At 44.9% G+C, this 24,316-nt stretch overlaps 1 long non-coding RNA gene across 1 annotated transcript in view; it reads left to right on the top strand.

The window, feature by feature from the left end:
* Positions 1-15,093: 15,093 nt before the first annotated feature.
* LOC148136198 (uncharacterized) overlaps positions 15,094-24,316 on the top strand; it is an 80,295-nt gene continuing 71,072 nt past the window's right edge. Inside the window, exon 1 of the long non-coding RNA XR_015754654.1 lies at positions 15,094-15,211. This is a non-coding gene — a long non-coding RNA (uncharacterized LOC148136198). The remainder of the gene's footprint in view (positions 15,212-24,316) is intronic.

Below are 24,316 nucleotides of genomic sequence, written 5' to 3'. Positions count from 1 at the left end.
GCTGCTACTGTCACTTTTATTTCTTGCTGCCAGTTGTGTGGGTTCAGCCTGTAAGCTGGTTATCGGGCCCGACGTTCTGTGGCAGTGCTGAAGGAGTGTGCATTTGTGCAGATACGAGTGTGATGTTAGACTGAAGTCTTGTTTTGGGTTCCTTCTGAGTCAGTCATACAACGTGGAAACAGACTCTTCAGCCCAACCAGTCTATGTCAACCATAACTCCAAACTGAACTCATCCCACATGCCTGTACTTGGCCCACATCCCTCCAAACCTTCCCTGTTCATGTACTTATCCAAATGCCTTTTAATTGTTGCTGTACCCATATCCGACACTTAACTCTAAGTCCATTCCACACATACCACTCTATGCAAAAAGAAAAATAGTTTCCAGTCTTTTTTAATCTTTCTCCTCTCACCTTAAAAATATGTTCCCGTGTCTTGAAATCCTCCACCTTAGGGAAAAGATACCTGCTATTCACTTTATCTATCCCCCTCATGATTTTATTAAAGGTCACCCCTCAACCTTCTACGCTCTGGTGAAAAAAGTCCCAGTCTATTCAACTTCTCATAACTTGAGCCCTCCATTCCCAGCAATTTCCTGGTTAAATGTCTTCTGAACCCCCTCCAGCTTAATAATATCCTTCCCATAACAGTCTTGAGAGATTTCTGAAAAATGGGTCTTTCTGGCCTTTCCTAAACAAATACACTCAATCACGTCTTCACTGGCCCAGAGACGCTACTCTCCTGAGCAATATATGTTCACAACATTTCAGAGCCAGATCCTGTTTCCCCCCCCCCCCTTGTTCTGCCATTAGAATTCCGCTCATTTCTTCCTTCGTGGGAGACAGTTCCTTCCCGAAGCTATTTCCCAACCTTCTGGTATTTTTTGGCTGTCCTCTCCTCTCGGCCAGAAAATGGTCCATTGGAACACTTGTCACTGGCTCCTTCCGTATCACAGCCCAATTTTATGCCACTCTACTCTCTCACTTGCCCAGGGCTACTCTTGCCAGTCTTTTTCTTGGCCACCGCATTGTCTGATGGTGCTTACCCTGTGACCTCTATCAGCAAGTCAGTTCCTGCTGACCCCACCATCCTGCCATACTCTGCATCACCCTCCAGATCGTCTTTTCGCTCGGAGATAGCTCCTTGCCATCTGTAAGCTGATTGTGGGTGAGTGCACCAATGTTGTTAGCTTTATGGAAAAGTGATTAAGGAGTAACGATTCCTCCTTCCTAGATAAAGCCTCCCCACCTGGCTATATCATCACCGTCTAAGACCATGGTCATCTCATCTCGGTGTGTGTCCTTAGTTTTCTGGCTCCTTTTGAATATGCCCTTTCATAGCACCCAGCTCGTGTCTCATTTAAAATGGACTCCATCTTGCCCTGGCTGAACTTGTGCCACAGTTTATTGGACTTTCCTATTCCGGCACACAACCATACTGATGTCCCATGATCACTCCACCCCCTGCCCCCTTTTTCCCAACACTATCAAACTGGTCATAGTGAGCTACTACCCAAGTCATAACCAATCCCATTCCGCACTCTCTTCCTTTTACTATCTCGACCGCATCTGGTCCTGGTCAAGCAGTACAAGTCATGCTGGTATAATGTGTTTCATCAATGCAAATTGGCTATGAGACGATTGATGAATTGTGGACGCAAACTTTCTACTGAACAGATGTATTTTTCTATTGTGCAAGGTTGCAGAGGAAAGTAAGTCATGTTATACCAGAATGCAGTGTCTTGGTTTCAAATTTCATTGTTTTCAAAATTGTTCCACAATTTCTCTCTATTTAACCTCCTCCAACCTCTATACCCTTTGCTCGGTAACCATCTACACCCCTCTCTATCTCTGTAACCTCCAGTCCTGCGCCCCTGTCTATCTCTCTAATCTCTGGATGTAGGTTTGCTCGCTGAGCTGGAAGGTTGCTTTCAGACGTTTCGTCACCATACTGGGTAACATCTTCAGTGAGCCCCCAGGCGAAGTTTCATCTGGAGAGTCACTGAAGATGTTACCTAGTATGGTGACGAAACGTCTGAAAATGAACTTTCCAGCTCAGCTAGCAAACCTACATCGAGAACCTCAACCTGAGCTACAAATCTGAAAACTCGCTAATCTCAGTAATCTCCTCTGTCCCTCCCAATCTGTCACCTCAGAGATCCCTCTCTATCTGTAAGCTCATCCGTTCCTTTGACCCTCCTATTAGTAACCTTCAGCCCCTCTGAGATTTTTGAGCTCCAGTCCTGGGCTTTCAGGCATCCCTGGATTCCCATTGTTTCACCATTGGTGGTCGTGCCTTCAGTTACATAAGGCTCCATCTCGAAGTCCCTCACCACCCCACTCTCGTTATGGTGTACCTTTTGGTCTCTAATATCTCTCTCTGATTTATGTCATTTGTTCTTTGTCTGATATTGCCTTATTCTAAGTTTTTCAATTGGTTGTGGTCATCTCTGGCAAGATCAGGATTTGTTATCCATCTTAATTGGACAGCTTACTCGATCCTTTGAGTCAACTACAGTACTATAGACCTGGTCACATTTGGATCGGACTGGGTAAAAATGGCTGATAACCTCTGCTAAAGGGCATTTGTTTACAATTGCTGACTGTTTCCCTGCACCTTGCTTTCACTTTATACTGGCTATTCTGGTTTCAGGTAGGGCCTGTATGATTTGCAAATTCAGTTAAGTTCTTTTAAAAACACTCGACTATCTTTCACCAGCTCAAAGTTTGCTTTACAGCTTTTGAATTGGTGTCACTTGTAATTTGGACGATGCAGCAGCCAATGTGTACATAGCAAACTTCCCACCCATAGCAATCTGACAATGACCCAGATTTTTTTCTGATGATGTTTAAGCAATAAACTACAGCCCAGAACTGAGAGAGAAGAAAGCTCTGTTCCTCTGATAGCACTTTGTTTTAACATCTCATTGGGATGACAGGGTCTCTGAGTGTGACCTCCCATACTCAGCACTGACATTTTCCTGGATTTTATGCTCGACTAAACCCAATGAACTGCAGATGTTAAGCCCCTCACAGTCACCGCCACAGTTAAAGAGGATGGGCGTGTCAGCAGAGGGAGTTTTAGCTTGAATGTAATTGGCTTAAAAGTTTTTTTTTGTTTCCTGGTGAGTTTGGCTGGACAGTAGATTTCATTGTGTTCAGCTGTGCATGTTGAACAGGGGTAGATCAGAGAATATGGGTGTGGATTTCTGTGCGGTGAATGGGCAGAGCAGGGTAGGGATTTTTGAAGGAGTGCAGCACAGCAAGGTCTAAGTGAATCACGTGTAATGTTGATGTACAAACCCATCACTAATGAGAGTCAATCAGCCAGAGCTCTCACTGAAGTGGATACAGTTAAAAATCTCACAACACCAGGTTATAGTCCAACAGGTTTAATTGGAAGCACTAGCTTTCAGAGCGACGCTCCTTCATTAGGTGGTTCTCTGAAAGCTCGTGCTTCCAATTAAACCTGTTGGACTATTAACCTGGTGTTGTGCTTTTTTAACTTTGTACACCCTAGTCCAACACTGGCATCTCTAAATCATAAAGTGGATACCGGTGAAGTAAATAGATATGGCAGCTGTGTGGGTATCCTATTGGACTAGTAATCCCAATGATCAGGACCAGGGGTTTAAATCCTGCTTAAAAGGCAGCTGGCAAATTTAACTTTGGTTAAATCTCAAACCAAAGAACAATCTCAGTGACGGTAAATTTGAAGCTACTGGATTGTCATAAAACCTCATCTGGTTTAATGATGTCCATCAAGGAAAGCATTACAGTCTGACCTGTATGTTGGAAGGTTTGGCCTCTGAGTATGTTCTGCCACTCAATGAGATAATGGTTGATCTGATCTCGAGCCTAACTCCATGTTGCTGCTAGATCCCCACAACCTTCAACTCCTATCTCTCCATCTCAGCCTTGAATTTATTCAGTACCTGAGCAGCTTTCTTAAATTGGCAATTCCAATGATCCATAACCCTCAAGGAAGAAACTTCCGTTCTATCTGAAAGGTAAAACCATTATAAAACTGTCTGTGTTGGAGAGGTGGCACAGTGAGAAACATTTCAGCATCCATCCTGTGATTTTATTTGATTCATTGACAGGGTGAGGACATTTATGCAGAGGCCATCATTTATTGTCCACAGGACAGTTGAGAGTCAACCCAACTGCTGTGGGTCTGGAGTGACACGTAGGCCAGATGTCTTTTAAACACTGTAACTGTACTCGCATCCACCACTTCCTCTGGAAGTTCATTCCACACACTGACCACCCTCTGGAAAACCACTGCCCCTCGTGTCTTTTTTAAAATCTTTGTCATCTCACCTTAAAAATATGCCATGTAGTTTTGAAATCCCTCCCCTTCGGGAAAAGACACCTGCCATTCACCTTATCTGTACCCCTCATGATTTTATAAACCTCAAAACGTCATCTCTCAACCTTCCTACTCTCCAGTGAAAAACCGTCCGTCTATCCGGCCTCTCCTTATAACTCAAACCTCCCGTACCCAGCGGCATTCTGGTAAATCTTTTCTGAACCCTCTCCAGCTGAACAATACCCTTCCTATAATAGTGTGACCAGAACTGGACACAGTAGAAGTGTTACTAACGTTGTGTACAACCTCAACATAACATCTTCACTCCTATACTCAAAAGGTCTGAGCAATGAAGACAAATGTGCTAACTGCCGTTTTAACCACTCTGTCTACATGTGATGCAAACTTCAAAAGAATTATGTACCTGAACGCCTCTTCTACACTATCCATGGCCCTGCTTTTAATTTTATAGGTCCTTGTGTGTTTTTTTTGGATTAACAGTCCAAGGATAATACCACTAGGCTGTAATTCTCTCCCTTATCATGGCTGTTCAGAAGCTTATAAATTTCAATTGAAAATTATCCCTCGTTTTTCTGAGCTCATGCGGCTGAATTTGTAAGGCAGTCCCTTCATCCCAGGAACCAACCTCATGAACCCTCTCTGCGTCATATACAATGCAGGTACAACCCTGCTGAAATCAGACCAAACCTGCAGTGTTCTGGTGCCACATACAGCTTATAGCAAAGCTTCCTCACCTTTATATTGCATCCCCCTTGCAGTAAAGGTTAACGGTTTAGTTGTCTTCCTAATGCCTTGCTGTATTTGCGTTCTAACGTTAAGTGATTTATGTACAAAAGCACTCTTGAATTGTGTTCAACCTCAACCTGCAACTTATGGCTCCCCTCTACCATTACCATCCAGCCAGGAGATCATTCCTGAAGAAGGGCTCATGCCCGAAACGTCGATTCTCCTGCTCCTTGGATGCTGCCTGACCTGCTGCGCTTTTCCAGCAACACATTTTCAGTCAGGAGATCAACCCTATTTCAAAGAAGAGTGCATTACAGCACGTCAGTAGCACCACGAGTAACTAAAAGTGAGGGGTCAACCTGGTGAAGCTACAGTACAAAACTTCTTGCTTGCCAAACCGCAGAACCAATATGGGATAGGGAAGGCTAAACAATCCCATTGTCAACTGACCTGACCTAAGCTGTGTTGTTCTGCACGTCCGGTCACAAATGGTGCTGAACAATTACACCTCTGACATCAGGCGTAGGCCCCACATATACCCCAATCCTCAACAATGCAGGAAACCAACGCGTCTCGACAAAAGACAATTACATGCGTCCATCTTCAGCCGGAGGTATTCAGTGGATGATCCAGCTTAATCTCCTGAGATCTCCAGCAACACACATGCCAAACTTCAACCGATTTGATTCACTCCACGTGATATCAAGAAACGATTGAAGATGATATTGCAAAGGCTGTAGGCTCTGACAACATTTCAGCAATAGCACTGAAGACTAGTGCTCCAGAACCATTCCAGCACAGCTATAACACTGGCAGTGGATAGCACTGCTGCCTCCCAGCGCCAGGGACCCAGCCTCGATTCAAGCCACTGTGTGTGTGGATTTTGGATGTTCTGTCTATGCGGGGTTTCCTCTGGGTGCTCCGTTTTCCTCCCACAATCCAAAGATGTGCAGATTAGGGTGGATTGGCCATGCTAAATTGTCCATAGTGTTCAGGGATGTGTAGGTTAGGTGCATTAGTCAGGGGTAAATGGACAATAGTAGGGTAGGGGAATGGGTCTGGGTGGGTTACTCTGAAGGTGGGTGTGGACTTATTGGGCCGAAGGGCCTGTTTCCACACTGTAGGGATTCTATGATCTATCCCACATTGTGGAAACTAGCCCAGGTATGTGATATGCTGTTCAAATCTAACCCTGCCTGTTATTGACCATCAGTCTACTCTCAATTATCAGCGCTGAGGTGTAGATATATCCCAAGGAACGCAGCAGGTCATGAGGCAGCTCACCACCAACTCTCTCCAACAAGGAGTGGGCAATAAATGTTAGTCAGTGATGTCTACATCCTGTAGGAATAATAACAACCCAGATCCACACCTGTGCCACAATGTTCTGTAAGCTGTCTCCGTACAATCAGATCTGATATTTCTATTTTCTGAACCAATGTGGATAAAGTCACACATTTTCCTACATTTCACTCTGTCAAAATCTTTTGCCCATTTAATCTAATTGCCCTCCTCACTACTTACCTGACCACCTACCTCTCAATTGTCAGTATATTTTGCTGCAATATAGTTGGTCCCTTCATCCAACTCATCAATATCGATAGTAAACACATGACAGGAGCAGGCCATTCAGCCCTTTGAATCTGTTCCTCACCATTCAATAAAACTGAGGTCACTTTAATGGCAGGTGAGCAAGTAAAGAAGAAAGTCTAGATTAGAGTGGTGCTGGAAGAGCACAGCAGTTCAGGCAGCATCCAAGGAGCAGGAAAATCGACGTTTCGGGCAAAAGCCCTTCATCAGGTACAGGTGAAGAAGAAAACCCAGGCTTTCCTCCAGACAGTTTGGGGCGGCACGGTGGCACAGTGGTTAGCACTGCTGCCTCACAGCGCCAGAGACCCGGGTTCAATTCCCACCTCAGGCGACTGACTGTGTGGAGTTTGCACATTCTCCCCGTGTCTGTGTGGGTTTCCTCTGGGTGCTCCGGTTTCCTCCCACAGTCCAAAGATGTGCAGGTCAGGTGAATTGGCCATGCTAAATTGTCCGTAGTGTTAGGTAAGGGGTAAATGTAGGGGTATGGGTGGGTTGCGCTTCGGTGGGTCGGTGTGGACTTGTTGGGCCGAAGGGCCTGTTTCCACACTGTAAAGTAATCTAATCTAAAGACAGTCATTGACTGGGAGACAACGTTGAATTAGTGAAGCCGTGTGGTTAGACCACAACTGGATAACTGCACACAATTCTGGCCATACCTTTAGGAGGCATGTTTTTAAGTTGGAGGAGAAAGTTTTAAAAGGGACTTGAGAAACAACCTTTCCACAAAGAGGGTGGTTCGTACATTGCTACAGGAAGAGACAAATGCAGATACTATTACAACATTTAAAAGAAGTTTGGACAGATACATGAATAGGAGAGATTTGGAGAGATATGGGCCAAACACCGGGACTAATTTAGTCTGGGAAAATTGGTCAGCATGGACGAGTTGGACCGAAGGGTCTGTTCCTGTGCTGTATGACTCGATGAGTTTACGGAACCATGGACAAAAGATTTCATAAGAATTTCAGGAATGAGGAGTTCGTTATAACTGGGGCTGGAATAGGAAGGATTGAAAATGTAATAAGTATCTTGATGAAGGATTTTGACGGTCTCCATGCGGAGAAGGTTACTTAAATGGTTGGTGAGTTTGTAACAAAGGAACAGAGACTGAGAGCCAGGACTGGAAGTGGAGGTTAGAAGGTGATTTAACACAGAACAATTAAGAAATGGAATGTTGCACTACCAGAGGCAGAGATTGGATGGTTGCTTAAAAGGCAACTGAACACAGATTTGAAACCAAAAGGTAAAGCCTGAGAAATACTCAACTCTAATAAAGAACTAGCAAGGATGCAAAGGACAGAGTGACTGCTTCATAGCCTTCTGTTTCTGAAGTTTAGATCGAAGCAACCCAGGACTGCACCTCTGCTGTTATCACACCTTTCTATCTGAATGAACCTCTGTCTGGGCCTGTCACTCTCCCTCTCTCTTTCGATCTGTCTGGATTGTAAAAATCAAAACAGAAAAAAAAAACCCTAGCATATGCAGTTATCTCGCGGGGTGGGGGGGAGTTACCAGTCTTTTAGCTAAAATCACATGATATCTTGCTGTATTTAGCTCACTGTTTAAAATGACCTTCTCACTTTCTAAAAGAAAAAAATTCAGACTTTCACAAAGCTGAAAACTAAAATCCAATTTTCTTCCTAATTGGAACTAAGTTTCCAAACAATAATAACAGATGAGGCTTAATTGCAGTGGCCATGTCATTTCAGCTCTTTCAGTCACTTGGTTTTGTAAGGGTTCTCGTGCACATCTTTGGTGTATGCTATGAGTGGGATTATTCAAGTAAATCTACAGCAAAGAGTTTTGCCCTTGCACAAATTCAGATCATCTGTGTATTAGATATTGGTTACATAAAGCTGGTGTTGAATATCTCAGTTCTCTCACTTGTCTAGATGACAAATTGGACATGGTAGCTGGTATTAATGATGTCTACAATTGGGAACCATTTTTGTAAATGTATTCATGAGATGTATTAGTGGGCGGCACGGTGGCACAGTGGTTAGCACTGCTGCCTCGCAGCGCCAGAGACCCGGGTTCAATTCCCGCCTCAGGCGACTGACTGTGTGGAGTTTGCACATTCTCCCCGTATCTGCGTGGGTTTCCTCCGGGTGCTCCGGTTTCCTCCCACACTCCAAAGATGTGCAAGTCAGGTGAATTGGCCATGCTAAATTGCCCGTAGTGTTAGGTAAAGGGGTAAATGTCGGGGTATGGGTGGGTTACGCTTCGGCGGGTCGGTGTGGACTTGTTGGGCCGAAGGGCCTGTTTCCACACTGTAAGTAATCTAATCTAATCTATTCAGTACTTGGAACTATGATGTTGTGGCCATTACTTAGACTTGGATACCACAGAGGCAGGAATTGTTGTTGGATGTTCCAGGGTTTAGATTTTTCAAAAGGAATGGGGCGGGGAGGTAAAGAGGTGGGGAAGTGGCATTGCTAAGCACGAATAGTATCATAGCCGCAGAAAGAGAGGTCATTGCAGAGGGTTTGTCTGCAGAGTCAGTGTGGGTGGGAGTCAGACACAGGAAAGGAGCAGTTACTTTATTGGGGAGTTTTCTACAGACCCCCCCCCACTAGCAACAGAGACACACAGAGGAGCAGATTGGGAGGCGGATTTTGGAAAGGTGCATAAGTAACAGGATTGTTGTTATGAGTGACTTTAACTTTCCTAATATTGACCAGAGCTTCCTTAGTTCAAATAATTTGAATGGTGTGTTTTATCAGGTGTTTCCAGGAAGGATTCCTGACACAATATGTAGATAGGCCAACTAGAGGGGAGGCCATATTGGATTTGGTACTTGGATACGAACCAGGCCAGGTGGGAGAGCATTTCAGTGATAGTTATCACAACTCCCTGACATTCCCTACAGCCATGGAGAAGGATAGGAACAGACGGTATGGGCAAGTATTTAATTGGGGGGGAGGGGGATTTGCAATGTTATTAGGCAGGAATTGGGGCACCTAAATTGGGAACAGATGTTCTCAGGAAAATGCACAACAGAAATGAGGAGGTTGTTTAGGGAGCACTTGCTGCGAGTGCTGGATCGGTTTGTCCCACTGAGGCAAGGAAGGGATGGTAGGGTGAAGGAACCTTGGGTGGCAAGGAATATGAAACATCTAGTCAAGAGGAAGAAGGAAGCTTACTTAGGGTTGAGGAGGCAAGGATCAGACAGGGATCTAGAGGGTTACAAGGTAGCCAGGATGGAACTGAAGAATGGATTTGGAGAGCCAGAAGGGGGCATGGAAAAGGTTTAGCAGGTAGGATTAAGGAAAACCATAAGGTGTTCTACACTTATGTGAGGAACAAGAGGATAGCCAGAGTGAGGGTAGGGCCTATCAAGGACATCTACTTGTAGGTATCAGGAACTTGTGCCTAGAGTTGGAGGAGGTAGGGGAGGTCCTTAATGAATATCTTGCTTCAGTATTCAGAGCAGATGGACCTTGTCGTTTGTGAGGACAGTGTGAAACAGGCTGATATGCTCGAACAGATTGATGTAAGGAAGGGAGATGTGCTGAAATTTTTGAAAAACATATGGATAGATAAGTCTCCTGGGTCAGATGGGATATACCCAAGGCACTACAGGAGGTGAGGGAAGAGATTGCTGCACCTTTAATGATGATCTTTGTGTCCTCACTGTCCAGTGGAGTAGTGCCAGATGATTGGAGAGTGGCAAATATTATTCCCTTGTTCAAGAAAGGGAATAGGGATAATCTTGGGAATTGCAGACCAATCAGTCTTATGTCAGCGGTGGGCAAATTATTGAAGAGGATTCTGAGAGATAGGATTTATGATTACTTGGAAAATCATAGCTTGATTAGAGATAGTCAGCATGGCTTTGTGAGGGGCTTTGAGGATGTGACAAAACATATTGATGAAGGTAGAGTAGTGGATGTGTTGTACATGGATTTTAGCAAGGCATTTGATAAGGTTCCCCATGGTAGCTCATTCAGGAAGTAAGGATGAGAGAACTTGGCCTGTCTGGATTCAGAATTGGCTGGCCGATAGAAGACAGAAGGTGCTAGTAGATGGAAAGTAGTCAGCCTGGAGCTCAGTGACCAGTGGTGTTCCAGGGATCGGTTCTGGGACCTCTGCTCTTTGTGATTTTTATAAATGACTTGAATGAGGAAGTGGAAGAGTGGGTTAGTAAGTTTGCCAATGACATGAAGGTTGGTGGAGTTGTGGATAGTGTGGAGGGCTGTCGTAGGTTGCAACGGGACAATGACAAGATGCAGAACTGGGCTGAAAAGAGACCGATGGAGTTCAACGTGGAAAAGTGTGAAGTGATTCACATGGGAAGGTTGAATTTGAATGCAGAATTCAAGGTTAAAGGCACAAATTGGAGATGCTGGTGTTGGACTGGGGTGGATGAAGTTAAAACTCACACAACACCAGGTTATAGTCCAACAGGTTTATTTGGAGGCACTAGCTTTCAAAGCGCTGCTCCTTCATCAGATAAGTTAAAGGCAGGAGTCTTGGCAGTGTGGAGGAACAGAGGATCTTGGGGTCCAAGTCCACAGATCCCTCAAAGTTGCCACCCAAGTTGGTAGGGTTGTTAAGAAGGCCTACGGTGTGTTGGCTTTCATTAGCAGGGGGTTGGGTTTAAGAGCCGCAAGGTTGTGGTGCAGTTCTATAGAGTCCTGGTTATATCACACTTGGAATGTTGTGTTCAGTTCTGGTCGCCTCATTATAGGAAGGATGTAGATGCTATTAGAGGGTACAGGGGAGATTTATCAGGATGCTGCCTGGACTGGAGGGCATGTCTTATGAAGAGAGGTTGAAGGAGCTAGGGCTTTCTTATTGGAACAGAGACGAATGAGAGATAACTTGATAGGGGTGTAAAAGATGAGGAGAGGCATAAATAGAGTGAATAGTCAGAGAAATTTTCCCAGAGCAGAAAGGGTTATCACAAAGGGGCATAATTTTAAGGTGATTGGAGGAAGGTTTAGGGGAAATGTCAGAGGTTGGTTCTTTACACAGAGAGTGGTGGGTGTGTGGAATGCACTGACAGTGGTGGTAGTAGAGTCAGAGACATTAGGGACATTGAAATGACTCTTGGATAGGCACATGGATGACAGTAACATGAAGGTTACGTAGGTTAGTTTGATCTTAGAGTAGGACAAAAGGTTGGCACAGCATTGAGGTTCAAAGGGCCTGTACTGTACTGTGCTGTTCCGTGTTCTATGTGTCCAACTCTAGCTGAGTCAGCGTTTATTTCTCAATCCTAATTGCCCTTTAGAAGGTGTTGTTAAGCTGCCTTCTTGCGGTCTGTGTGGTATAGGTACACTCACAACTGCTGTCAGGGAGGGAGTTCCAGAAATTTGATCCAGTGACAGTGACATAACAGCCAATACAGTTCCAAGTCAAGTGAGTAGCCTTAGAGGGGATGGTGGTCCCATACATCTACTGCTCTTGCCCTTCTCAGTAGGAGAAGCCATGGGTTTGAAAGGTCAAAAGAGCCTTGCTGAGTTACTGTAGCGCACCTTGCAGACAGTACACACTGCTGATACCATTGCAAGTGTTAGATGGGGTGCCTATCAAGAAAGCTGCATGGTTCTGTACACTGTTGGAGCTATAATGGTGAACCGCTAAGCAGTGAATAGGGACCAAGGTGAAACTCGATACACAGCCTCCAAAAAGCTTAACACATTCGAAGAACTTCTAACTAATGGTCTCTATCCAAATTAATCAACCATTTTTCCTCAATTTAAAATGCACAATTTCGCTAAGTGAAGACTGCCGGTTTACAACAATATGAGTTTACGCAGTGCCTTAAACTTGGACAAATATCCCAAGAAGGTTTACAAGGATCTTGCTGGGGTTATACAGAGAGGCTGCATAGGCAGAAGTGAGGGCTGCAGATGCTGGAAACCAGAGTTTAGATCAGAGCGGTGCTGGGAAAGCTCAGCAGGTCAGGCAGCATCCGACGAGCAGGAAAATCGACGTTTCGGGCAAAAGCCCTTCATTGGGATAGGCTGAATAGGCTGGGGCTGTTTTCCCTGAAGTGTCAGAGGCTGAGGGGTGACCTTATAAAAGTTTATAAAATCATGAGGGGCCTGGATAGGGTAAATAGCCAAGGATTTTTTCTCCAGGGTAGGGGACAAACCCTTCAACAGGAATGATGAAGGGCTTATGCCTGAAACATTGACTCTCCTGCTCCACGGATGCTGCCTGACCTGGTGTGCTCTCCCAGCACCACACTTTTCGACTCTGACTCTCCAGCACCTGCAGTGCTCACTTTCTCCAGAGTAGGGGGAGTCCAGAGCTAGAGGGCATAGGTTTAGGGTGAGAGGGGAAAGATTCAAAAGGAACCTAAAGGCCTACTTTTTCACGCAGAGTGTGGTGAGTATGGGATGAGCTCGCATAGGAAGTGTTGGAGGCCGGTACAATTACAACATTTAAAAGGCATCTGGTTCATGCATAGGAAGGATTTAGAGGGATATTGGCCAAATTCTGGCAAATGTGATTAGATTAGGTTGGGATATCTGGTCAGCATGGACAATTTGGACTGAAGGGTCCGTTTCTGTGCTGTACCTCTCCACAACTCCATTACTCTAAGGGTTAATGCTTGAGACTGTAAAAGGCTGTACCCAAACTGATGAAGTCAGTTGGGAATATCTTAGGATCTCAAAGGAGATAGAGTTCTTATCCTGTGTCTCCAAGTAGTCATGGTAATCAGTTTTATCTTACTCATGGGTGGAACTACATTGGGTTGGGATATCTGGTCGGCATGGACAGGTTGGACCGTCCATGCTGTACATCTCTATGACTCTATGGTACCTAGTTGGTATCTTGCAATAAACTATGTCTTGTTTAAGATGACAGTCTTTGCTTGTTTGTCTATTATTGATTTCCAGTGATTGCTTTAGACCAAGCAATGGTTTGTAGAAAAATCCCGTTCAGGACAAGAAGATAGTAGCAGCGATTTACTCAAACACACGCTGGTAGTTGGCATTTCCCACTCATACAACACCACACAGATGTAGAGTGAAGGATAGAATACAGATGTTGGTCAGACAGCAATATTAGGGGAAGCTGAAAGCTCAGTCAAAGATGAGGATACTCTTACGCTGACAGGAAATGTGCTTAAAACTAGAGAACAAAAGTGTTGTTCATGTTCAGTGTTTGCCTAACAACCTGCAGCCACCCTGGTTATTAATATTTGAAAGGCTATGTTGAGCACTGGGGTCTGTGCTTGAAACCTGATGTGTTTCCATGGTTACAAGGCGGGCCTGACTCTAATAATCATCAGTAAATACTGATAACTGTCTTTGTGCCTTGCCACTTCTAGATCGTTCTGTTTACTCCTTAGACTTTGCAAACTCAGCAACACAAATAGCGATTGTTCTGCTTCTTATCAATCTGCCACGCCAAACCCAATCACAGGGGACCTTTTCACGCACCCCCCACCACCACCACCACCGATGTAAGTGAGCTTGGCTCGTTATGGCTGCAGGAGTGGCAGCCATTTTGTGACCTGTTGTAGCTCACAGACAGAGAATTAGTCAGAGAGCTGACTGAAACCGAACGTATTGCTCAAAGGCAGCACAGCTTTAATACGAGTGGCTAGTTAATGTTCTGGGTACGGACCCGTCCCAGAGCCGAGGGACAGATGAGCCTTTTTGTATAGTCATAGAGATGTACAGATTCCGTCCAACCCATCCATGCCGACCAGATATCCCAACCCAGTCTAGTCCCACCTGCCAGCACCCGGCCCAAACCCTTTCTATTCATATAACCATCTAGATGCCTCTTAAATATGGCAATTTACCAACCTCCACCACTTCCTCTGGCAGCTCATTCCATACACGTACCACCCTCTACGTGAAAACGTTACCGCTTAGGTCTCTTTTATATCTTTCCCCTCTCACCCTAAACCCATGCCCTTTAGTTCTGGACTCCCCGACCCCAGGGAAAAGACTTTGCCCATTTACCCTATCCATGCCCCTCATAATTTTGTAAACCTCTATAAGGTCACCCCTCAGCCTCTGTTTCCATGCTGTACATCTCTATGACTCTATAAGTGTGGCCTAGAGTGGATAATTTGTTTATCAGGAAATCAAAATTTTACTCAGTGTCGTGTTAATATGGATTCTGATTCCTCTGCGTGATATCCAGTGCCATGGTCTCCTATGACAAGTTAGTGAAAGAATGTCACTGTGCCTGAAGTCACAAATGTTAACGTGAGAACATTAGTCAAGCTAAATTGCAATACCATTTGGGTATTTACACCTATTCCTTACAGTTGATTTGTCGACTGGGAATTGATTGAACCTAGAGTTGAACGCCATATCCTTTCCAATGCTCAATGGAGTCCATCAGTCACCTAAAAGGGAATTTTTAAATTCGTTGTCAGGAAGTGGGCATCATTGGCAAGGGTGGCATTTGTTGTCCACTCCAGTTTGCCCTTGGGACAGTGCCTGTGAGGTGCCTTCCTGATCGTTTGTGGGAGTTTCAGGATTTTGATCAAATTCAGCAGAGAATCAGGAAGGAGAGGAGGACAGAGTGATGAAGGAACAAAAACGTGGATGGAATTCAACAAACAATAGAGTTTCATATCAGGATGGTACGTTTGGTTTGGAGGCAGACTTGCAGGTGCTGGTGTTACCATGTGTCTGCTGTTCTTGTCAATCTATCAGTAGAGGTCGTGGGTTTAGAAAGTACTGTCTAAGCAAGTCTTAGTGTGTTACTGAAGTACATTTTGTAGATGGCATTGTTATAATCGCAGTTTATGGCACCATGAGACAAATCAGATTCCAGAATTAAACCTGGCTGAATAGATCATATTTTTAATTACTAAGATTGGTTTCTTGTTGGCTAGTTACCAAAACATTTTCATATGAGGCTTCCGCTGTTCTTTAACAACAGAACAGAAGTTTATTTTATAAACAAAAGGGAAAACAAACAAGCAATACAGATATAGAGGACAATTTAGAAAGATTTTAATATTAACATCAAAACAAATTTTCATCTGCTTCTCAATACTATGTACCTCAGCGATGCAGGTCCAGGGAAATTATCCTTCTCTCTGAACTCTAAGTTCCTCCTTAACCGACTCCTGTGAGTTTCTTTTCCCTTGACCGTGGAGACAATTTTACAATTCCCTTCCAACTCTGCTGATGTAAACCTTTTACATTTCTGAGGCCTCAAACCTTCTCAGCTCTAATGACTTAAAAGCTTCTGCAAAGACTCTCCCAGGATGAAAACTCCGCACACACTGCTTCTGCTAAGGTGAGTGGTTCTCCTGAAGTGAACAGCACTCTGTTTGCCATCTCGGAGGAGAACCAGTCTATTCCAAACCCTTGGGCCTTAAGAACTAGCTTCAAACCTTCTGTTCTGAAATCAAAACTAAATTATTTGCTTTCATGTGTTTACCCTTGCCTGTACTAAACCCAACAATGTAACCATGTTGTCCATCAATGCCACAGAGATCTGCTCAGCAGTTGGCTGAAGTCACATGCCTTCTTAGTAATTATGTATTTAGGTCATTGTTCTACAATGCCTTCCTAACCTTCAAAATAAAACCTTCACAGGGACTAACCAAAATCCCTCTGCCTCTATTTTAGTGTCCAACTTCCCAAAAATTGCAATGATACATATAATTATGGGGTGTAGGTTTGCTCGCTGAGCTGTAGGTTTGATATCCAGATGTTTCATTGCCTGGCTAGGTAACATCATCAGTGGCGACCTCCAAGTGAAGCGAAGCTGTTGTCTCCTGCTTTCTATTTATATCTTTCTCCTGGATGGGGTTCTTGGGGTTTGTGGTGATGTCATTTCCTGTTTGTTTTCTGAGGGGTTGATAGATGGCATCTAGAACTATGTGTTTGTTTATGGCGTTGTGGTTGGAGTGCCAGGCCTCTAGGAATTCTCTGGCATGTCTTTGCTTAGCCTGTCCCAGGATAGATGTGTTGTCCTAGTCGAAATGGTGGTTTTTTTCATCTGTGTGTAGGGCTACGAGGGAGAGAGGGTCGTATCTTTTTGTGGCTAGCTGGTGTTCGTGTATCCTGGTGGCTAACTTTCTTCCTGTTTGTCCTACGTAGTGTTTGTGACAGTCCTTGCATGGAATTTTGTAGACTGCCACAAACACTACGTAAGACAAACAGGAAGAAAGTTAGCCACCAGGATACACGAACACTAGCTAGCCACAAAATGACATGACCCTCTCTCCCTCGTATCCCTACACACGGATGAAAAAAACCACCATTTTGACTGGGACAACACATCTATCCTGGGACAGGCTAAGCAAAGACATGCCAGAGAATTCCTAGAGGCCTGGCACTCCAACCATAACGCCATAAACAAACACATAGATCTAGATGCCATCTATCAACCCCTCAGAAAACGAACAGGAAATGACATCACCACAAACCCCAGGAACCCCATCCAGGAGAAAGATATAAATAGAAAGCAGGAGACAACAGCTTCGCTTCACTTGGAGGTCGCCACTGATGATGTTACCTAGCCAGGCAATGAAACGACTGGATATCAAACCTACAGCTCAGCGAGCAAACCAACACCCTAAACCTCAACCTGAGCTACAAACCTTGCATATATAATTATATTTATATGTATATATATATATATATATGTGTGTGTATATATATATATAATGTCAGCAAAGAACAAAGAACAGTACAACACAGGACTACAGACCCAACATGACATCTTTGTAAACTGAAGACTTTTAGCCTCTATGAATCTGTATCCCGTTCTTCCTTGCCAATTCTGAGAAAAGGTCACTCGACCTGAAATGTTAACTCAAATTCATCTCCCTGGCATGGTGGCCCAGTGGTTAGCACTGCTACCTCACAGTGCTAGGGACCCGGTTTCAATTCCCCCCTTGGGCGACTGTCTGTGTAGAGTTTGCACATTCTCCCAGTGTCTGTGTGGGGTTTCCTCCCACAATCCAAAGGTGTACAGGTTAGGGTGAATTGGCTGTGCTAAATTGCCCCATAGTGTTCAAGGACCTGTAGGTTAGGTGCATTAGTCAAGGGTAAATATTCAATAGTAGGGTAGGGGAATGGGTCGAAGTGGGTTACTCCCCGGAGGGTCGGTGTGGTCTTGTTGGGCTGAAAGGCCAGTTTCCACACTGTAGGGATTCTGCCAAAAATAAATAAAAAAGATACTGCCAGACCTGCTGAACTTTTCCAGCAATTTCTATTCATGTATCTGTCAAGTTGCCCCTTTAATCTTGCTGTTGTATCTGCTTCTACCACTTCCTCTAGCAATGCATACCAAGCCCTTACCACCCACTGTGTAAAATCCTAGTCTCTTTTAAGCATTCCTCCTTTTAACCTTACACTACACCACCTACTTCTACCCTGGGAAAAAGACTCTGAGCATCCCCTCACAACTTTGCAAGCCTCTATCAGGTCACCTCTCGGCCTCTGACGTTCAAGTGAAAGCAGATTGGCTTCGTCCAATCTTTCCTCATAGCTAACCCTCCAAACTAGGCAACACCCTGGTAAATCTTTTCTGTACATCTCTAAAACCTCCACAACCTCCTGCCAGTATGGTGATCGGAACTGTGTGCAGTATTTCAAATGTGGCCCTCCTCAGTTTCTATGCTGCTGTAACATGAATTTCCAATTCTTATACTGTCTGTCTCGACCAATGGAGGCAAGTATGCCATATGCCTTCTTGACAAACTTATCCACTTGTGTTGCCACTCTCATGAAACTGTGGACTTATACTCCTAGATTCCTCTGTCTGTTAATGCTTCTAAAGGGTCTGCCAGTTACTGTACACTTCCCTCCTGCATTAAACCTTGCAAAATGCCTCACCTCAGGTTTATAGTCATGGAATCATACAGTATGGAAACAGATCCTCCGGTCCACATTTTACCCCCTGAGCAGACATCCCAATCTGACCTAGTCCCATTTGTCAGATTTAGGCCCTGATCCCTCTTAAACTCTTCCTATTTATATACCCACCCATGTCAGTGCTGATGATGTGAAACTTGAAAGGGTTCAGAAAAGATTTACAAAGATGTTGCCAGGGTTGGAGGATCTGAGCTGTAGGGAGAGGCTGAACAGGCTGGGGCTGTTTTCCCTGGAGCGTCGGAGGCTGAGGGGTGACCTTATAGGGGTTTACAAAATTATGAGGGGGCATGGATAGGATAAATAGGCAAAGTCTTTTCCCTGGGGTCGGGGAGCCCAGAACTGGAGGGCATAGGTTTAGGGTGAGAGGGGAAAGATATAAAAGAGATCTAAGGGGCAACATCTTCACACAGAGGGTGGTACATGTATGGAATGAGCTGCCAGAGGATGTGGTGGAGGCTGGATGTGGTGGAGTTTTCAGATTCCAGTATCTGCAGTAATTTTCTCCTTCCATTTCTGTTCTCTGCCCTCGATGACCAAGTTAAAAATCACACAACACCAGGTTATAGTCCAACAGGTTAGTTTGGAAGCACCAGTTTTCAGAGCACTGCTCCTTCATCAGGTAGTTAGTGGGGCAGGATCCTCTCTCATACACATGTTCTCTCTCAGACATACACACATATACACCTCACACACCTTATACTCTGTCACACTCATGCGTACACATTTCACTGAGACACACACACATGTACATGCACACACACAAAGCACGCACTCAGTCTCTCTCTCTCTCCCCCTCCCCCTCCCTCGCATGCATGCACACACATATAAATCTCTGGGGTGAATTTACGTTTGCAGAATTATATTTTGCAGATATATTCTATATTGCTCAAAAAGCACACAACCTGCAGGGAGTCCATTTTATAAATTCCTACTTTGGAAATAGAACCAGTCTGACTCAAGCTTGGAATGTAGACAGACTCTAACCTCACACCTTTAATACATTGTCTGAGCTGAGATGTCACCTTTTTTTTATAAAACCTTAAGTTGTCGCGGGCATGTGACTTGAAAGAAGTTCTGGGATTTACATATTAATGAATCAAAACCTGCAACCCCATTTTATGTGATTAAAGACTTAACAGCAATCTAGGTTTGTTCCATATATCGTATCACTTGCTCTATCAGCCTATCACGAGGAACCTTGTGAAAGGTCTTGCTAAAATGCACCTAGACAACATCTACTGCTCTACCCTCATCTTTGTCACTTTCTCAAAACACTCAATCGAGTTTGTGAGACACAACCTCCCCTTACACAAAACCATGCTGCCTATCATGAATAAGTCTGTATTTTTCCAAATGTGAATGAATCCTGTCCCTAAAGACCTTCTCTGATTATTTTCCTATCACTGACTTAAGTCTCACCGACCTGTAATTTCCCTGTTGACCTTCTTAAACCAAGGAACAACACTGGCTATTCTTCATTCCTCTGGGACCTTGCTTGTGATTAAAGAAGATACTAGGATTTCATACAAGGCCCCGTATGTAGATATTTACCATCATTAACACTTGATTGATGAGGAGAAAGTGAGGTCTGCAGATGCTGGAGATCAGAGATGGAAATGTGTTGCTGGAAAAGCGCAGCAGGTCAGGCAGCATCTAGGGAACAGGAGAATCGACCTTTCGGGCATTAGCCCTTCTTCTTGATGAAGCAGGTAAAGAAAGTTGGGCCATGGACACATCCCCAAGGAACTCCTCTGAAGATGCCTTGGGGGTAAGGTGACTGAACAACTACAGACCTCTTCCTGTGTATGACTCCAACCAGCGAAGAGTTTACTCCCCCATCCCATTGAATCGAGTGTTGCTTGGGCTTCTTGATGCCCCACTCGGTCAAATGCTGCTTTGATACCAAAGGGCTGTCATTCCCATTTCATAAGGCAACTTCCGTCAGGTGAGCCCCAAAATGAATGTTTTCTAGAACAGGCATATTCCCCTCTGACTCTAGTTTGGTTCAGATTCCTCCCTTCTCCCTATCACTCCTTCCCCTTTGGTGGATTCATTGCACGTACATTAATCAATTAGAATTCATGGGCCGCTTTTACTGGTGGGGCATAATACCACTGATGATAGGAAAAGTAAACATTCAGTTGTGTGCACGTCTGGATATACATTTTAACAAACAGACACATTATGTAAAAGAGGATTTTAAAAAGAACAGCCATGTTTCATTCTGTTGTGTGTAAAAGCACTTAAAGTGTCACAGAGCCATACAGCATGAAAACAGACTCTTCAGTCCATGCCGACCAGATATCCTATCCTAATCTAGTCCCATTTGCCAGCACTTGGCCCATATCCCTCTAGCCCCTTCCTATGCCTTTTAAATATTGTAATTGTACCAGCCTGCACCATTGAACATAGAACATTACAGCGCAGCACAGGCCCTTTGGCCCTCGATGTTGCACCAGCCTGTGAAACCAATCTGTAACCCATCTTACCCTCACTATTCCAGGGTTGTCTCTCCGCCCCGTCTTGAACAAGGGAACGACAGTTGCTATCCTCCAGTCTTCTGGCACGATTCCTGTAGACAATGACGACACAATGATCAAAGCCAAAGGCTCGGCAATCTCCTCCCTGGTTTCCCAGAGAATCCTAGGATAAATCCCATCCAGGCCAGGGGACTTATCTATTTTTTACACTTTCTGGAATTGCTAACACCTCATCCTTGTGAACCTCAAACCCATCGCGTCTAGTAGCCTGTATCTCAGTATTCTCCTCGACCACATTGTCTTTTTCTAGTGTAAATACTGACGAAAAGTATTCATTTAGCACTTCCCCTATCTCCTCTGACTCCATGCACAACTTCCCACTACTATCCTTGATTGGCTCTAATCTTACTCTAATCATTCTTTAATTCCTGATATAGTTATAGAAAGCCTTATGGTTTTCCTTGATCCTATCCACCAACGACTTCTCACGTCCCCTCCTGGCTCTTCACGGCTCTCTCTCTAGATCTTTCCTGGCTAACTTGTAACTCTCAAGCCTTCACATCTCATCCTAATATAAGCCTTCTTCTTCCACTTGACAAGGGATTCAACTTCCTGAGTTAAACCATGGCTCCAGTGCATGACAACTTCCTCCCTGCCTTACGGGTACATACTTATCAAGGACCCACAGTAGCTGCTCCTTGAACAGGCTCCACACTTCAATTGTGCCCATCCCCTGCAGTTTCCTTCCCCATCCTATGCATCCTAAATCTTGCCTAATCGCCTTATAATTGCCTTAGCTATAACTCTTGCCCTGCATTGTATACCTATCCCTTTCCATCGCTAAAGTAGACATAACCAAAGTGTGGTCGCTATCACCAAAGTGCTCACCTACCTCCAAATCTAACACTGGCCAGGTTCATTACCCAGTACCAAATCTAATGTGGCCTCGCCCCATATTGGCCTGTCTATATACTGTGTCAGGAAACACTCCTGCATACATTGTTAAAAACTGACCCATCTAAAGCACTTCAACTAAAGTAAATCCAGACAATATTTGGAATGTTAAAATCCTCCATAACAACTACCTTGTCACTCTCGTTCCTATTTGAGGATCATCTTTGCTATCCTGTCCTCTACATCTCTGGAACTATTCAGAGGCCGATAGAAAACTCCTAACAGGGTAACCTCCTTTCCTGTTTCTAATCTCAGTCCATATTACCTCAGTAGACAAGTCCTCAAACATCCTTTCTGCAACTGTAATACTGACCTTGACTAACAATGCCACACCACCCCCTCTTTTACCATCTTCTCTGTTATTAACATCTAAATCCCAGAACCTGCAACAACCATTCCTGTCCCTGATCTACCCATGTCTCTGAAATGGCCAAAACATCGAAGTCCCAGGTACCAACCCCATGCTGCAAGTTCACCCACTTTATTCCGGATGCTCCTGGCATTGAAGTAGACGCGCTTCAAACCAATGTTTTGCTTGCTGGTGCCTTCTTGCAACCTTGAAACCTTATTTCTGACATCACTAATCTCAACCTCCAGTATACTCAAACCACAGTTTGGGTTCCCATCCCCCTGCTAAATTAGTTTAAAGTCGCCCAAAGAGCACGAGCAAATATCTCCCCCCTCTGATTCAGGTGAAGACCATCCTGTTTGTAGAGGTCACATCTACCCCAGAAAGAGTCCCAACTGTCCAGGAATCCAAAACCCTCCCTCCCGCACCATCCCTGTAGCCACATGTTCAACCCCTCTCTCCCTATTCCTCGCCTCGCTAGTACGCGGCACGGGCAACAAACCAGAGTTAACAACTCTGTTTGTTCTAGCTCTAAGCTCCCGCCCTAGCTCCCTGAATTTCTGCCTTAAATCCCTATATTTCTTCCAACCTTCGTTGCTGATGCCAATGTGGACCACGACTTGGGGCTGTTGCCCCCCCCCCCCCCACCAAGCCTCTGAAAACACGATCAGAGACATCATGAACCCTGGCACCTGGGAGGCAACACACCAACCGTGAGTCTCTCACGTTCCCACCGAACCTCCTATGTGTCCCCCTAATTATGGAGTCCCCAGTGACTAATGCTCTGCTCCTCTTCCCCTTTCCCTTCTGAGCGATAAGGACAGACTCTGTGCCAGAGCCCTGTGCCCCATTGCCTCCCCCTGGAAAGTCATACCTCCAACAGGTATCCAAAACGGTATGCTTGTTGTTGAGGGGAATGGCCACAGGGGATCCCTGCACTGCCTGCCGGTTCCCTTTCCGTCCCCTGACAGTAACCTTCTTCTTGTACCTGAGGAGTGACTCCCTCCCTGTAACTCCTCTCAGTAACCCCCTCCGCCTCCCGAATGATCCAAAGTTCATCCAGCTCCAGCTCCAGTTCCCTGACGCGGTTTTCGAGGAGCTGGAGTTGGGTGCACTTCCCGCAGATGTAGTCAGCAGGGACGCTAGTGGTGACCCTTACCTCCCACATTCTGTAGGAGGATCTGCCCTAACCACCATTCCCACATTCTAAATTCCCAACAGGACAAATGAAAATCTAAAAAAAAGTGAAGAAACCACTCACCTTACCAATCCGGTGCACAGAACTGTTTCTTTTGGTTAGAGGAGGAGGAAAGGTGGGAGAAATATCCGAGTAGTGTTTTGGGTAAAGCAACTTTCCAAATACCACTTCCTCTGGCAGCTCATTCCATACACGTGCCATCCTCTGCGTGAAAAAGTTGCCCCTTAGGTCCCTTTTAAATGTTGCCCCTCTCACCCCAAACCTATGCGCTCTAGTCTTAGACTCGCCTACCCCAGGGGAAAAAAGACCGTGACTATTCACCCTATCCAACCCCCTCATGATTTTATAAACCTCTATAAAATCACCCCTCAGCCTCCGACGCTCCAGGGAAAATAGTCCCAGCCTGATCAGCCTCTCCCTGTAGCTCATACCCTCCAATGCCGGCAACATCCTTGCAAATCTTTTCAAGTTTAACAATATCTTTCCTATAGCAGGGAGACCAGAACTGAATGCAGTATTCCAAAGGTGGCCTAACCAATGTCCTGTACAGCCACAACATGACCTCCCAACTCCTATACTTAATGCACTGACCAATAAAGGAAAGCATTCAAAGTTTGTGCGAAGATTTGTAGCTCAGGTGCTCGTTGTTGTGGTTCCGTTCGCCGAGCTGGAAGTTTTTGTTGCAAGCGTTTCGTCCCCTGGCTAGGCGACATCATCAGTGCTTGGGAGCCTCCTGCGAAGCGCTTCTTTGATGTTTCCTCCGGTGTTTATAGTGGCCTGTCCCTGCCGCTTCCGGTTGTCAGTTTCAGCTGTCCGCTGTAGTGGTTGGTATATTGGGTCCAGGTCGATGTGTTTGTAGATGGAGTTT

This window comes from Chiloscyllium plagiosum, unplaced genomic scaffold (assembly GCF_037043375.1).
Source record: "Chiloscyllium plagiosum isolate Xiang-an unplaced genomic scaffold, Cpla_swu_hap1 HiC_scaffold_46, whole genome shotgun sequence".
Lineage (NCBI taxonomy): Eukaryota > Metazoa > Chordata > Chondrichthyes > Orectolobiformes > Hemiscylliidae > Chiloscyllium > Chiloscyllium plagiosum.
The sequence above is the reverse complement of the archived record's forward strand: the minus strand, read 5'-3'. Positions and strand labels throughout refer to the sequence as shown.